The following is a 16,611-nucleotide window of genomic DNA, read 5'->3' on the forward strand; positions in this document are numbered from 1 at the left end:
TAAAGATAAAGTGCTAATAAATCCACACTTTCCTTTACAAAATACACACACAGATATGCACGTGGTACCAAGGCCCTAGGTTCTTCTTGCTAATCGGCTGCTGACAGCTGTCTCCAGAACCCTGGTCAGTTTAGGGTTCTCTTTGGGTTGAGAAGAAACTGAAGTCAGGCTACACCAAAGGCTGACTGAACACCTGCCCCTGAGGAGTCACCCACCAGCAGAGTCAACTCACTGAAGAGTGGGGAAAAGCATCCTTTTTGAGAGAAGCCTGAAGATGTGCCACTCTTTCTACCTGGAGATGAGTGGCATTAAGATATTTAGAAAGAGAAAACTCTGGCTTTGACAGCACCAATTAGAACGTTTCAAGAGCTTGCTTGGAGAGTAGCCAATTTGTAGGATGGGGTCACTCTTCCCAGGGGGTTTGCTGAAACGCTTTCCTCTGCCCTGGGCCTCCCAGATACTAATCCTGTATAGACATACTTTTAACAATTTGACGTAAGAATTGATAGCTTTTTTTCATTCCAGAAGAACAGAGTGCCTTGCTGTTGTGTGCATATGTGTGTATTTTGTAAAGGAAAATTGTGGATTTGTTAAGCTTTCATCTTTAAAATCACTTTCCAATGCAGCAAGCAAGCCCTCATTGCTTGGCAGGTACTTGGTATTTGGTTTTGTTGACCCAGGTAATGCACAGAAAGGAGAATTAAAAACACTCTGAAGGTCTAGATTAATCTAGATCACAATGAAAGAAGAACATTTGATGGACAGTTTAAGAGAATAAAAGACGGTAGAAGGTACTTGACCTAAGAGGAACTTAGTTTGGAGACAGTGTTGTAGGGTAGAGAAGAGAAATTTCCCAACAGCTTGTTGGATAATAAGAGAGAGATGGGGAAAGAGACTTTGAGGTTATTTCCTGTGCGATATGAACAAAAACCCCTTTTGACAGTGGGTTCAGCCTCGGCAGTAGAGATGCACGTCGCTTTTCAACTTTTCTGGACTTCATACTTGTGTTTCTGTGATGGACACAGCATGTTGAACGTGGCTTTAAAGCTGCCTGGTTTTGTGCAGATGACACCAAACCATCAACTGCGAAAGGCCTCCCAACGATCTGAAATACTAAACGTGAGCGAAGGTGTTACGCTACAGATAATGACTGTCCTCACTTCTACTGAGAAGCAATTTTCCAACCGGGAGTTTCACCACGTATGAATTTCCGGGGAAAATGCAACGGTGGAGATTCCTAAGCAAACGGAAGAGATGACACAGAGGTGGAGGCATCCTGACAGAAGGAGACAGAAGGGAGAGCTCCTCCCTGCCTCATAGGCAACTGAGTGTTCCTGAAAAGAACAACTGCATCCAAAGGCGCACAAGGATGGAAAACAGGGGAAGTGCCGGCTTTCTGGGAAGGGACCAGGTTCTGCGTTGGTTCAGTGAGTTCCACCCCTTAACTGTGCTTAATGGATCTTGATTCTCTCTTGCTGTCCCGCTGGCATTTTTTAATACTAACAGATAGTTAATTTCCACCTTTCATTTAGCTTTTCCTTGGAAAAACTAGTTCACCATTTTCCCTCATTTTTACTGCTGAGCCACTCAAGTCGCGAGTGACACTCTCAGATGCCCTTGTTCCTTGGCCCTGAGGGATGCGGTTCAGGAAGCAGCCCTTACATTCTCCATCCCTGACCCCTAAATTACATCCCTTCTGGCCCAGTCCCCCTACCACACAAAAGAAATCTGTGAATTTTTTACCTAAGTTAATTATTGATGTCCTGACCACAGAGGAAGAGAGGATTCTTTTACTTCTCTGCATCCAAATAAGTCATATAAAATTTTTTTCCTAAACTTCACCAACAGGGTTATACTTCTGTTTTTTTTCAGAAGATGTACTGTTCTGATAAGAGTACCAGGGAATCACCAAAGGTAAGTACTAGCAAGAGGGGAATTTGGGCAAAAGACCCTTCTTCGAGGCCCTCAGCCCTGTCCGACAGAGAGAAAAGAAGATAAATATTTCTAAATAAGGGATAAAATCAAATGAAAGTCGTTCCAAAAGAGCCCCATATGGTGCACAAGACAGAAGGCTTGTGTGCTGAGCAAAGCACTCAGATTCTGGAAATGAAAAATGAAAGCCCCACAAAATAGGTCATCCCTCATAATCAGACTCCAAGACCACATTTCAATATGCATTGACAACTCATAAGCATGTCTATTAAAAGCAAATTCAATTCTCACCTCAGCATGGATCATATTTGTGCTGTAGCTAAATGGCTTCGCCTGAAGAGTGATGTCGTGGAGCATATGCTATTCAATTATAACATCATCTTCTGATCTGAGCAAGAAATGAGATAGAGATGCACGTCTGAACTCACTTGGGAAGCATTTATATGCAACATTGCTACCCTGTACAAAAGCAGCTAGCATTGTCACAGTGTTGCAAGGAGTAGGTTCAGAAGTAGGAAAATAACTTTTCTTGCTTCCTTCAGGGCAAGGTTTTTCTAACTTTGTCCTATTGACATATGGGGCTAGATAATTCTCTTTTTTAAAAAAGAAACCTTATTTTTTAGACCAGTTTTGAGTTCACAGGAAAACTGATGAGAAAGTACAAACAGTTCCCATTTACCCCTTCCCTGCCATAATCTTTTTTTGTAGGGAGCTGATGTATGCATTGTATTTAGTATAGTCCCTGGCCTCTGGTCTCTAGATGCCAGTAGTATCCCCCCATTGTGAAAAACACAAATGTCACTGGACATTGCCAAAGGTCTCCTGGTGGACAAATTCATCCTTGGTTGAAAACTACTGTTTCAGAGTTTGACCTTCTCCCTACAGGAAAAATAGAAGCTAGATTCTGTCTTCAAGTTTCTTAAGAGGCATCATTTGAGCCCTGGTTGACTAAAACAGAAGAACGTGGCTAGATGTTTTATATTTATTTAATCTCTTCAGACAAAACAAACTGATTATAAATATTAGAGAAAGACAATTGGGTCGGGGAGAAATTATCGCAGGGAGGAGACCAGAGGTGAGACTGCCCGCAGGAATGATCCGGAGTTTCTCCAGTCTCGCATATTCACATGTGTGATACACTTAAAAGAATTCTTAAAGAACTGATTGGACTCGGGGTTCCCATTCATAGGAACAGAGCTCACAAGAGATTAGTAAACAGAGCAACCAGGACTATTTGTTAATTGGCAATGAGAAACATTCTGAAAAGAACGGACCATCACATTGGCTGCATCAGTCCCCTCCAGTAGGTTAGCTACCGTGGAAACTGAATTCCAGAGGGTGCCCAGTGAGCATGGAATCGAGACATGTAATCTGACAGTTTGAAGCCTCCGATGCCCGTCTCCACACGGGAACCCTCCCCCTGCCCGGGCAGCTCTGGGCAGGGGCACGTCTGAGTCAGTGCTCCCAAGGCTGATGGACGAAGGAAACATCAGAGAAACGTGTTAAAACTCAGATCCATGGCTCCACTGCCAGGGATTACGATTTAGTGACACTGAGATGGGGCCTGGTCACCGACATTTTTAACAAGCGCCCCAGGTGCTTGAGAAACACTGAACTGTGGTCACCTTTGTAACTGCCCTTCTGTCTCTGCTTCTGTAGGATTCTGCCCAGTCGTGCTCTGGTCAGCACAGTCTTTCACCCTGTTGACACCTTCAGAGGTTGCAGTAAAGACGGCCAGCCTGGGAAACTCTGTCTCTGTAGGTGACAATCCAAAGTTCAGTACAACTCCCTTATTTCCTTACTGGGAACAGAGAGCGGCAGGTGGGACCAGCGCAGCCTCAGCCCCAGGTGACACCTCACGGACTAAAAATTGTTCTCCATAAAATATTGTTGAAGGCAATTCACTTGAACGAAGGACCTTTCTCTCTTTTAAACAGATTGAGACTTTTCTGTTGTTGGTCTCAGGTTATTGGTTTTAGTGATATTACAAACGGGAGAGCAGATCTTACATGCTGGGTCGCGGGCGTCTCCACTTCTCTCCCAGGTCCCCAGTTACTAAACAAAATGCTCTGTTTCTCATATTAAAAACCCATCTGTTCATTCACTCTAGAAACATTTATTGAATGTTTATGGCGGGGCAGCTGCAATTTTCAGGTGTCGAGACATAAAATGAGCTGTAGGACGACGACCAGGAGGCAGCAGAGAAGTGAGGACAGGGTCTCTGGGTGCCAGGTGGGAGCAGCTGCCCAGGAGGGAGTAAGACGTGGGTTAGGAGATGGGGCGAGGGGCAGGGCTACTCAGAGCAGGTGACAGCTGAGCCGAACAGAGAGGTGGAGAGGAGCTCACAGCAGAGCAGGGGAAGACAGCACGCCAAGGAAGGAGAGGCACCTGTGAGGACAAAGCTGTGTGAGGGAGCCTGGTGCTTCCCGAGACCCCCAGGTACTGGTTTGGCTGGAGCGTGGATGCACCAGGGACGTGGGATAGAATGGCGTGGGTAAGCAGAAGCCATCCATCAAGGATCTTGTACAGAATACTGAGGACGTTTGACTCTGTGTGACAGTGAGGACGTGAGTCCTTAGGTGCTTTTAAGCAGAGGAAAAGGACACGATCCAGTTCACGTTTCAGAGCAATCTCCCTGTGGCCAGGAAGAGGTTTCGGAGTGAGAGACTTGAGCGGGGTTGAAAGTTTGTCAAGTGTCGGAGAGCATGGGCGAGGGGAAGGCACAGGATCACCCAGGGGTGTTGAGCATATTGCTGCAGGTTTTTGAAAGTTTAAATGCTTTGAACAATCCATTTGTTTGGGGGACTTTTTCTGGCAGTGCGCAGAAGTCCAGTTGTATAGCACAGAAAGATAGTGGGTGAATTAATTCACAGTTGTCACATGTAATTTTTGTTTAAATCGGGGGGGGTGAGGATTTGTAGGTTTAAAGAAGAGATGTGGTAGAAGAGGTGATGGAAGGAAAGAAGGGGGAGGGTCTGATCTACGAGGCCTTCATGAATTTGAAGTTAAAATGCTGGGGAAATAGGCTGTGATAGAGGAGAACCGAAGAGCAACTCTGTACAGGCAGAACAATTCCAGCTGACAAGTCAAAATTGTGTGTGACCTTCATGGGAAATCCACGCGGTAGGGACACTTTTGGGTACCTTCCTAATCCACTACTCACCCCCTTCCTTCTCCTACCTCTGAAGCTACAGCGAGTAGGATGCAGGACCCTGTTTTCACAGTGATCATACTGTGGAACCATCGACTAACTGGACCCATCAGTGTCTCCCTCCTGAAGATGTAAAATCAGAGTGTCACTGTTTCACTTGCACTCTGGTGCTGTGGTGCATCGTCATCTTTGCCAGTATCATCTAGCTCAGCAGAGAGAGCTGATTGAGAAAGAGACAGAGAGAGTGAAAACAGAACTGACAGCCCTTATAGCCATGAGAGGGAAACTCCGTTTTTCCCAATGGCCCTCCAGTTCTCAGTCTATTTCCTTGGATGTCTTTTTAACAATTGGTTTTGTGAGCTGGTCCTATATAATATCATTCCTTAAGGAAAAAAAGGCTCACCCACACTCATAAATTAAGCAGTTCATATCTAAACATTATCCACTCATGGGATGGGCTGAAGTGTTACCATTCAGTACAAGTTCAAGGGTCTGGGAATTCAGTCCCTCTCTGGACAGTCCCCTCCTAACAACAATTTTACCCTTTATGTAAAGGGCAGAGTGCAGCTTTAGCTGTCTATGTCACAGCCATCTACATCATCTGCTCCAGGACGTGGAGAAAAAATGAAAAAGAAGGTACAGAAAATAGAGAAAAAGTACTCTCATATTCATTTAGAAAGGAATAGGAATTGGAACCATCTTTTTGAAGGACAGTTTGGCAACATCTTATAAACATTTCTTCTTTATTCTTTAAAAATTTTTTTCTTTTTTTTTTTGTTTCTTCTTTTCTTCCAGTTTTATTGATATATAACTGACATACAGCACTGTGTAGGTTTAAGGTGTACAGCATAATGATCTGACTTACATATGTCATGAAGTGATTAATTACCACAATAGGTTTAGTGAGCTTCCATCATCTCATACAGATACAAAATTAGTGAAATAGAAAAACAATTTTCTTTGTGATGAGAACTCTTAGGACTTAACTCTTTTAAGAACTTTCACGTATAACACACAGCAGTGTTAATTATATGTGTCATGCTGTACATCACAATCCTAGTAGTTATTTATCTTACAGCTGGAAGCTTGTGCCTTTTGACCCCCTTCATCCAGTTGCCCCTGCCGCTGACCCCCCGCCTCTGGTGACCACAAATCTGGTCTCTTTTTCAATGAGTTTGTTTGTTTGTTTGTTTTTGAAGTATAATTGACCTACAACACTCTGTTAGTTCCTATTGCAGAATATAGTGATTTGATATTTCCATGCATTTCAAAATGATCACCACAATATGATATTACAACCTGTCATCATACTAAAATATTACATAGTCTTTGATTCCTCACATTGTACATTTCAGATGTGTGACTCTTTTATTTTGCAATGAGAAGCTTGTACATCTCAATCTCCTCACCTAATTCTTTCCTCCCCCTACCTGCTTCCTTTCCGGCAAAAAACTTTTGGTTCTCTGTATCTATAAATGTTTCTGTTTTGTTTTATTTGTTCATTTGTTTTGTATTTTAGATTCCACATATAAGTGACATAATACAGTATTTGTCTTTCTCTGTCTGACTTATTTCACTTAGTATAATACCCTCTAGGTTCATCCATGTTTCCAAAGATAGCAAGATTTCATTCTATTTTTATGGCTGAATAATATTCCATTTTATATGTATATGTATAAGTTCTTTATCCATACATATCTGTTGATGGCCATTTAGGTTGCTTCTATATCTTGGCTATTTTAAATAATGCTGCGATGAACATAGGGGTGCATATATCTCTTCTAATTAGTGTTTTCCTTCTCTTTGGATAAATACTCAGGATTGGAATTGCTGGACCTTGAGGTCATTCTTTTATAATTTTTGAGGACCCCCCTCCATACTGTTCTCCATAGTGGCTGCACCAATTTACATTCCCACCAACAGTGTAGGAGGGTTCCCTTTTCTCCACATCCTCACCAACATTTATTATTTGCTGTCTTTTTGATAATAGCCATTCTGACAAGTGTGAGGTGATGATATCTCATTGTAGTTTTGATTTGTATTTATATAATAATTAGTGATGTTGAGCATCTTTTCATGTGCCTGTTGGCCATCTGTATGTCTTCTTTGGAAAAACGTCTATTCAGATCCTGTACCCATTTTTTAAATCAGGTTTTTTGTTTTCTTGATGTTGAGTTTGCATGAATTCTTTGTATAACTTGGATATTAACCCTTTATCAGGTATACTGTTTACAAATGTCTTCTTTCAGTAAGTGGCTTTTTCATTTTGTTGATAGCATCCTTTGCTGCACAAAAGCTTTCTAGGTTGATGTAGTCCTTTTTTTTTTTTTTTTTTTTTTTTGCTTTTGCTTCCCTTGCCTGAGGAGACACATGCAAAAAAATATTACTAAGATGAATGTCAAAGAGCTTACTACCAATGTTTTCTTCTACGAGCTTTATGGTTTCGGGTCTTACATTTAAGCCTTTAATTCACTTTGAATTTGTTTTTGTGCATGGTGTGAGAGAATAATCCAGTTTGGTTCTTCTGCATGTAGCTCTTCACTTTTCCTAATAGTATTTATTGAAGAGACTGTCTTCCCCATTATATATTCTTGCCTCCTTTGTCATAGATTAATTCTCATATAAGTGTGGATTCATTTCTAGATCTCTATTCTGTTCCATTGATCTATGTGTCTCTTAGTGCAAGTACCATACGGTTTTGATTGCTGTATTTTGAAGTCATGGAGTGTGATACCTCCAGCTTTGTTCTTTTTCAAGATTGTTTTGGCTAATTGAGTCTTTTTGTATTTCTGCAGTAAATTTGTTTTCTATATAAATTTTAGAATTATTTGTTCTAGTTCTGTGGAAAATATCATTGATGTATTGATGGGGATTACCTTTGGCAGTATGGTCATTTTAACAATATTGATTCTTCCAATCCATGAGCATGATATATCTTTCCAGATCTTTCTGTTGTCTTCAATTTCTTTCATCAGTGTCTTATAGTTTTCCAAGTATAGGTATTTGCCTCCTTATTTAGAGTTACTCCTAGGTATTGTATTGTATTTGATGCAATTGAAAATGGGATTGCTTCCTTAATTTCTCTTTCTGATAGTTCTTTATTGGTGTATAGGAATACAACAGATTTCTGTATATTAATTTTGTATCCTTAAACTTCACGAAATTCACTGATGAATTCTAATATTTTTTTGATGGTGTCTTTAGAATCTGTGTATAGTATCATGTAATATGCAAATAGTGACAATTTTACCCCTGCTTTCCAATTTGGATTCATTTTATTTCTTATGCTTGTCTAATTGCTGTGTCTAGGACTTCCAACACTATGTCAGATGAGTATTGTGGTCTCATAGGAAATGCATTCAGACTTAGTTCAAAGATGCATCCAATGATCAATAAGAACATCAGTCCACGACTTTATAGTATAGATAAACTCCCTCAGTAAAACATATTTCCTCTTATTTCATTCACTTTGCTCCTTCCCTGCTCTGCATTTCCAGGGACCCCCTTGTGGCCTGAGGACACTGAGAAGGGAGCTGTTGACCAGGCAGAGGTCAGGTCATCAGGTAAGTCTGGGGAAAGGGCCCTCTGAGGAGGTTTGACTACCTCTCTGCTGGTTGCTAGCCTGAGACTAAGATGTTAATTGTGATTTGGGGAAGGAGGCTCATCAGCATCATAAAAAGACGTGCTCAGTTCACACTAATCCTTCCTGGATTTTCCAATTTCTCCACATTCACAAAAATTAGTGTTTAAATGTCTTTTCTGAGAGAACTCAAATTTTGTTAAAAATTTAAAGAAATCAGAGGCTTCTGGGTAAGGCAAGATCCAGAAAAATCAGACTACTCTAGCCAATAGCTCATACTTTTTCATCATGTAACAAGATCATGAAAGTTCAGTGTTCTTACCCTAGATTACCTTTTTTTTTTTTTTTAACAGCAGGAAGTACTCATCAGCTAAGGAAGATGAGATTCTTATTTTCTCAGTTGGCCTTTGTCCCAATCCATAAAGATGTATCCCGTTTCTATGGTTCCCATCTTATTCCCAACTCTAGCTTCTCCCTCTCCCTCTGTTCTCTCTTTCCTCTGCCTGATCTTACTTAAACTGATATTATAGGCCTGCAGCCCCACAAATCAAATTTGTCTATTCTAATGGAAACTTGAATTGGTGACTGTCATTTGCTCTCAGTCTTATTATAAGTGAAATTGATTCTGGATTTCTAACTTTCTCCTCCTACAAAGGGTGATCTTAGATCTCTAGTCTTTTATATGTTATTGCTCTGTACGATGGCCTTTTTAAAGAGTTGTAGACTTTTACAGTAAATCTCTTATTGCTCACTTAAATGTGATGGTGATGTGTTTAATCATTAATGGTTATATCAAGCAATCTCATATGTATGTAAGATATGTATGTCTTATATACATATTTAAAACAAACAAACCATTCCACCCACGTTTGACTGTGTAGCTTAGAGGATTTGTGTTTAGAGTTCAATCTCCCAGCATCAAGCTAAACTGGAAATTCACAATCCTACTACTCTTCTTCCCTCTTCTAAACTTGTGCTGCTTTTTTTTTTTTTTTTTTTAATTTCTCTGAGTCTCAGTTTCTTCCTCTGGGAAATCAAGGATATTCAACTAAATCGTTCACAATGTCCCTTCTAACTCCAAAATTCTTCCTACTTTGTTAATAAATCAGCAGATTTTCCTTGATACAAACATCTTTAGAATCCCCACAGAGAACGAATCCAGAGTATGTGTTAATATTGTGATTCATTATCCAAGTCATTTCTCTAAGCACTAGTTTTCACATAGGTAGAATGAGATGATTTTTAGACCCATTCAAGACTTACGATGCTGCTATACACATGACAGATTCTTGTTGCCATTTCCATTTAGGAATTTTTTTTTTTTTTACTAGAGATAAATTTGTATGTTTTCTGTTGTCAGAAACTGAAAACTCCAGAACCCTAGCACGTTTCTTGGCTATAAGAAAGCTTAGACTCAGATTCATTGTCCAAATGTCACAATATGCCCAATGCTGTGTCCAGAGAAAGCATCTATTCCCTTTCAAATGGATTTGTTCTCTGCTGTCCTCAAATGCCTTACTTGGAGAGTTGTAATTCAAAGGTGTGAGCAGAATGCAAGACTTCAGTTCAATTCACAGTGCAATCTCCAATTTCATGCTGATACATTTTTAGGTTCTTGGTTACAAATTAACCCACTCTCTTCCCAGTCTCTTGGGACATTGGGAAAGTGGACAAATTATCCAGAGACTGTAGTGGTTTATGCAAGAATCACTGTGCACTAATGGAACTGCTTTGCATAAGCAGATCCTGTTCCCTGAAGCTACACAGTTTCCAATCTTCTATACCCCAGGGGCCATTGCCAGTGCTGCAAAAGTGCCTCTGTTCTTAGGCTGAGAACTACAGATACTTGGTTCCTTTCTATCTCAAAGGACTTCTTTCTGGGCACAGGATTATGGTGTTTTCTCATCAAGCCATAGCAGCCACATACAAGGTTAATAGTGCCCTGAAGATGTACAGTGCACAACCTGTACAACTGTCAACAGCTGCCTTGTGGAGTTGTTGGGGAGAAAACGTTTTCCTCTAATTCTAGGTCTGGCTGGTCTGAGGATTAATCTACATGAGGCAGATTAACATATGTGTACATGGGAGAGACCCAGGAAGACTGAACAACTGGCTAAAAAGTCTGAAACCCTCCCCTTAAATACCATCTTCAGCTAAAGACAAAAGAGGATGTTGGGGGGAGGGGTTTAGAATTTCAGAGGCAATTCACATGGAGATGGAAAAGCACATGTTTGCTGGGACAGCAGAGACCCTGGGACACAGAGTGGCCTCTGATCGCTAAGCCCCTCTGGTGCCCCACACACACCCTACTCTTTGATGGCATCTCCATCCCAGGTGATGGCACCTCCATCCCAGGTGATGGCATCTCCATCCCAGGTGATGGCACCTCCATCCCAGGTGATGGCACCTCCATCCCAGGTGATAGCATCTCCATCCCAGGTGATGGCACCTCCATCCCAGGTGATGGCACCTCCATCCCAGGTGATAGCACCTCCATCCCAGGTGATAGCACTATTCCTTTATCCAAATTCTTCCTGTAGCTAAGGGGGAGGTAAAGAGAGATTTACTGAGTCTTCTGTTTCTTAAAAATAATCAGCCTAAATTAATCCTCATGCCCAAAAGACACATTTTGGGCTGCCAGATTCTGCTCCTCCACGGTCCTGCCTTTGAAACTTCTCCAAGAAGTCTCACAGTCTAGAAGCTGAGTTGGTAGATTGTTCCAGCTCATTAAACCAGTCTCATAATCCTGACAATGAGTCAGCCCTGTTAAGTTCATTTCAGGAGGCTGTGAGGCAGGTGGGCTTCCAAAGTTAGGCCTAAGAGGTGCAAGCAATGAAGTTTTAATATGAGCCATTTCTATGGAGACGAAAGAAAAACAAGTTATTGATCGGAGCAAATTATAACACAGCGTCTGAGTCCTGAGAGCTGCCAGTTGAGAACATTTCTAGGTGTCAGCCTTGAAGCATCTTGAGATGGAGTGAGGACAGAAAGTGACAATCTGACAGATTCTCTTGGTTTGTAGTTTTAATGTCTCTGGCGATGTCATCAGTGTGGAGGTAAGCTTTCTGAGTGGCTTACACAGCAATAGGCACAAAGAATGTCTCTCATGGGCTATTGTGGTGATCCCTCTTAAGTTTGTATCAAGTTGTTCAGCTTCAGTTTTGAGGGCTTCAGGAGAAGGAAGCTTTAGTTTTCAACGATTCCAAATCGAAAGGGGGAGAAAATTGGAAACGTTAGTTTGGAGAGCTACAGCTAAATATTTTAGGAAAATAGAAAAATTCAGGGTTCAGTCCAGTTTACAGATGGAAAAGCAAAACCTCAAAGAAAATTAACAGAACTAAAATCTAGTATCTATGATTGTGTATTATAGTTTCTACTGAAACACAATTTTTCTCTCTAAAATTACCCTTATTTTTACCAAAGATAGCCAAATTAAGGCTAATTTGTTTGCCAAATAAGTGTAGTTTCAATAAAATTGGCCTGATTATTTGCATAAGGCCAGCAAGAATAATGATTGACCTTAAAGGCTTTTTAAAATCTGCTTTGCTGGAACTTTTCATAAGGAATCTCCAGATTGAATTTTAAACATCTCTTGAGGCCAGGAAACCAAAGCAAAGACTTACCATCAGACTTGCCTGTAATAACTATAGATTTAGGTGAATTCCTCTCTTCCTGAGATCCTCCCAAATATCCTGAGGTTTCTGCACCTACCAGGAAGTGACCTTCCTTACTCACCTGGTAGGGCTGCTGGGAACCCTGTAAGCAATATACCTGCCTGTTTTTCCAAGGGGCAATCAATATTGCTCCATAAGGTCAATCTTATTTCCTTAAAGCTGTCTGGTCATATCTGAGTCTATGCACATTCTCAAATATGACATTCCAGTCAAAGCCTTGGTAATGTAAGCAATGTTTGCAACTGTGTCCTGTTACAAGAACAAATTCTTCGTGAACTTATGTAAATAACTATATTGTCATGAAAATAATAATACATACTAAGAGTTTCCAAATTCTGGAGGGATCAGGTAGGGAGAAAAAGATAAATGTTTCAGTTCTACTTACAAAGGTATAATTTACCAAATTGCTGTAGGTCATAGTTAGTCTAAGAGGAAAGATTTCCTTATATCTGGAAAATAAGGATTAAAGAGTAATATTTCAGCCAAAAGTCATAAAAATTATAATCATATTCATCAATTCATTCAGTCCCATGTACAATAATTAATGCTTGTTGATCTTGATTTCTTTTTCTTGGCTGGACCACATGGCTTGTGGGATCTTAGTTCCCTGACCAGGGATGGAACCCAGGCCCTCAGCAGTGAAAGTGCAGAGCATTAACTACTGGACTGCCAGGGAATTTCTGATCTTGAACTTTTGTTAACAGTTTATGAAGCCAACAGTTTTTTCATTAGAGTTCTGTAATTTCTTACCCGGTTCAGTGGTATAATCTGAAAGTTATCAGAAACCTATATTTATCAAAAAGTCTTTTCTGTGAACCTTCTTGAAGATAAACATTTTTGCAAAAACATGAGATTAAAACAGTAACTGTCTATAAATGACAAAGACTTAAAATGGTCTGGTTAAAGATCTGATTCATTATAATACAATTGACCTGGAATTTTTGTTATTTCTGTGACACACAGCATTATAAGATAATAACTAGAATTATGACTGATAACATTATACCAAGACATTTCTGAATTTTAGGAATTTTATATAATTTCCAGAGCATTTATATTAAAAACATTTACCCATACAATATAGCCTAGGAAGGTTTATCATTATTCATTTGACAATGCTTACCGTGTAATTTAATACACCAAATAAGCCTAATTAGATTAATCATGCTCTTTTATGAGGAAAGAAAACATATCTTTTCAAGTGTTCTAGGGGCTGTCTGGAAAATCCCAAACTTAGTTCCAGGTCAATAAGACTTCATTTAAAATTTGATTTTGGGGAAGTTTGTCAAAAATACCAAAAAGGTCTTAAAACACTTGGTCAAATAAGAACATAGGTCACTGAAAACAATTTACCCAAAACGGCAAAGACTTCACAGGCAAATACAGAAGGTTTAATAGTTGTGAAAAGCCATAGCTCTTTTAATATTGAAAAGATTCAGTTTAAACATTCGAAGACCTGATAAAAACAACTTAGGAAATTATTTTGATAAAACATAATCCCTCCTCGCTTTTTTTAGGCAGACTACTAAAGGTAAAGAAAAACCTTTTACTATTTCTTTACAAGCTCAGACTTCTGTCTTTTTAACAGAGAGAAAACCAAATTCTAATTTTGCACCAACTTACTTTGATATTAAAATTCATTCACTTAAATTCCTTTTGATCTTAACCAGCTTAAGCATGCATAAAACACTTTTCTCAAGGTTTCTTTTCGACAAACCTTCTACAACATTCTATTTCCGTTTTAGTTTATCCCTTGTTCTTTTCTTTTTTTTCCCATTCTTGAAATAACCAGCCTTATTTTAGGCAAGATCATTTTCATTTCCCTCAACAAAATTGTATCTCCATTTCTGATATCTTTCTTACCCAAAAATGCAACTTACTTTTCTTCCATACAGAGATGTCTTTCGTATAATTTTCAGTAACTTTAATCACATACATTAATTATAAATCTTAACCCCTGGAAACCTTAACTGAGAAGTAAACAACTGTGAACTGTCTTTTATATTAGCATTTTATGGCTTGGCAAATTTACAGATACATTTTATAATTCTAGAGACATAGACTACTTCATACTATAATCTTTCAATAAAGCACAAGACATGTTTACTAATAAACCCAAATTTACCTTTACTTTGTAATAGGAAGCTAAAAGCAGACATACCTATGTTTGGTCATTAATCTTTCACCATTACGTTTTATTTGGAAATCATCTAGACATTCAATAAATTTACTTTATAATTTAACTCATCTTAGCAAAACTTTAAGGTTTCTAGTAACCAAAAATATTTTGAAAGCTATTTTTAAGAACGCATAAACCATAACACATAATAAATGTTTATAAGTTTACCTAAAACCCTTTTATCGTATATCTATTTAATTTTACTTGCTGTTAACAATTGTTTATATAACCTATGAAAACTTCATGAGACATTAGACAAAGTCAACCATCATCTCCAGCTATTTCTTTTTCTTTTGTTGGCAAATTTTTGTAACAGATAACATGACTTTTAGTAAACTTAGATAGAATAAAAGTATTATACTTAATGCTGATAATTAAAGACTTGTTTCAATTAAATTAAAAACCTTAAACTTGCTATTATTTATTAAAGATTAATCCTAGACCACATGGACTTGAAAAACATTTGGGTTACTTTCTATGATACTTGTGAGACTTAGAAATATTTATTTCATAAGCACTCTTTTTAAGCCAATTAAATTGAGCTTCTTTACAAAGTGATTTTTGTCAGTTCTGTCTGAAGGTAGAAAAAGGCCCTATGCGTAATGTACACAGACATACATACAGATGCAATCAGAGATTTCATAGCTTTCATTTTAAGACCTTAGTCATGAATCATAAATATAACACCTATGTTATATAAAAGTCACTAGTTTATAAATAATGGTTGGAATAAATTAAGTTTATCTGCTCAGATGGCCAAGGCTCTTTACTTTTGTGGGAAAAAACTTGTAAGATTTGTATTTGTGCTTGACAAATAATCTTAAGGAAGCTGTAGGCTAGATTTGGGGCAAGGGAGATTTTCCAGTAGTTTGTCCTTTTTTAAAAGGCATCTTTCCCTCCAATTTTTTCCCCCTGGTGTCAGGTTCTCCCAGTTGTGTTAACTGGTCTCAGTCTCAGGAGACAGGGGGCTGTGTTTACATTTCTGATTTTGTAGATATTTGCAAGACAAAGACAGTTGATTTTAATTCCCCAAAGAACTGGGCTGCTGCCTAAGTGATATCAAAAGTCTGTTTGCCCGTCCAACTACATTTCCTTTAATATGCTTTTTTGTATCAGGGAGGAGATTTCCAACTAAAATTGCAAATTGGAAGATTTCTATGTTCTAGAACTTCAGGGTTCAATGATCATACCTAAAAAAATTCTGCATGAGGCATTCAACAATGGCCCTTTGTTCCAGAGCACAATTCAATAGACCAATTCCCCCCAGGGGGCAAAAAAGCCTCCACCATCTCCCCTATTAGGCCTTGATTATCAGCCCCACATTCTGGGGGCTCAGGCAACCCTACTGGCTCCTCTTGGCAAGTTCAGTTAACGTTGCCTGAAGGGCAGACTCCTGCACCCTGTTTGACAATTCCAGGCAGGGGGAACATTCCCAGTGGCACACAATGTCCATCCCTACAGTACAATCAGGCAAAAGAGACACAACCACTTTACAAAAATCGTGTTCAAATACACCAGATTTCCTCCAAGCTTGCACCTCAATTTCATCACCTCTAACCGGGACCCTATCAACGAGCCTCAGTCTTACTTACTGAGAAAGGGGAGCGTTCCCAGCCAGACAGAACACCTAGGCCCACAAAGCTCTCAGGCAACACTGACCTAACCTTTTCACGCAACACCCGCGCAAACATTCCAACCTCTGTCATCCTATCAACCCTTGCACTTTTCATTTTCTCAGTCTAACCGCAGCCCAAGTCAGGGCCCTGCCAGTGGGTTTTGGTACCACAGCTCACGGGCTTCTGCCTCAAGCAGTCCTGGAAATTCCTCCTCTTTACCCTTCAGCCATTTAACCCCCTCCTGTGCGAGAGGGCTTGGGTCCCCAGGGAGGGGTGGAGCCAAGGGACCCAGGCCCTTTTGTCAACGTTAGCGTGATTCATTGGTCTCACTGCTGCTTCGAGCAAATTCTGGCCACGTTTCTCATTGTAATTTTTGCCTTCAGGCTTTTAAAATTTCTCCAAACTGGAGTAAATAGAGTGGACATTTTGGGGGCCCTTTCACGTTGGGGGACCACTAGGGGCCCTTTTGGTCCACCTAA

This window comes from Eubalaena glacialis, chromosome 12 (genome assembly GCF_028564815.1).
Source record: "Eubalaena glacialis isolate mEubGla1 chromosome 12, mEubGla1.1.hap2.+ XY, whole genome shotgun sequence".
NCBI lineage: Eukaryota > Metazoa > Chordata > Mammalia > Artiodactyla > Balaenidae > Eubalaena > Eubalaena glacialis.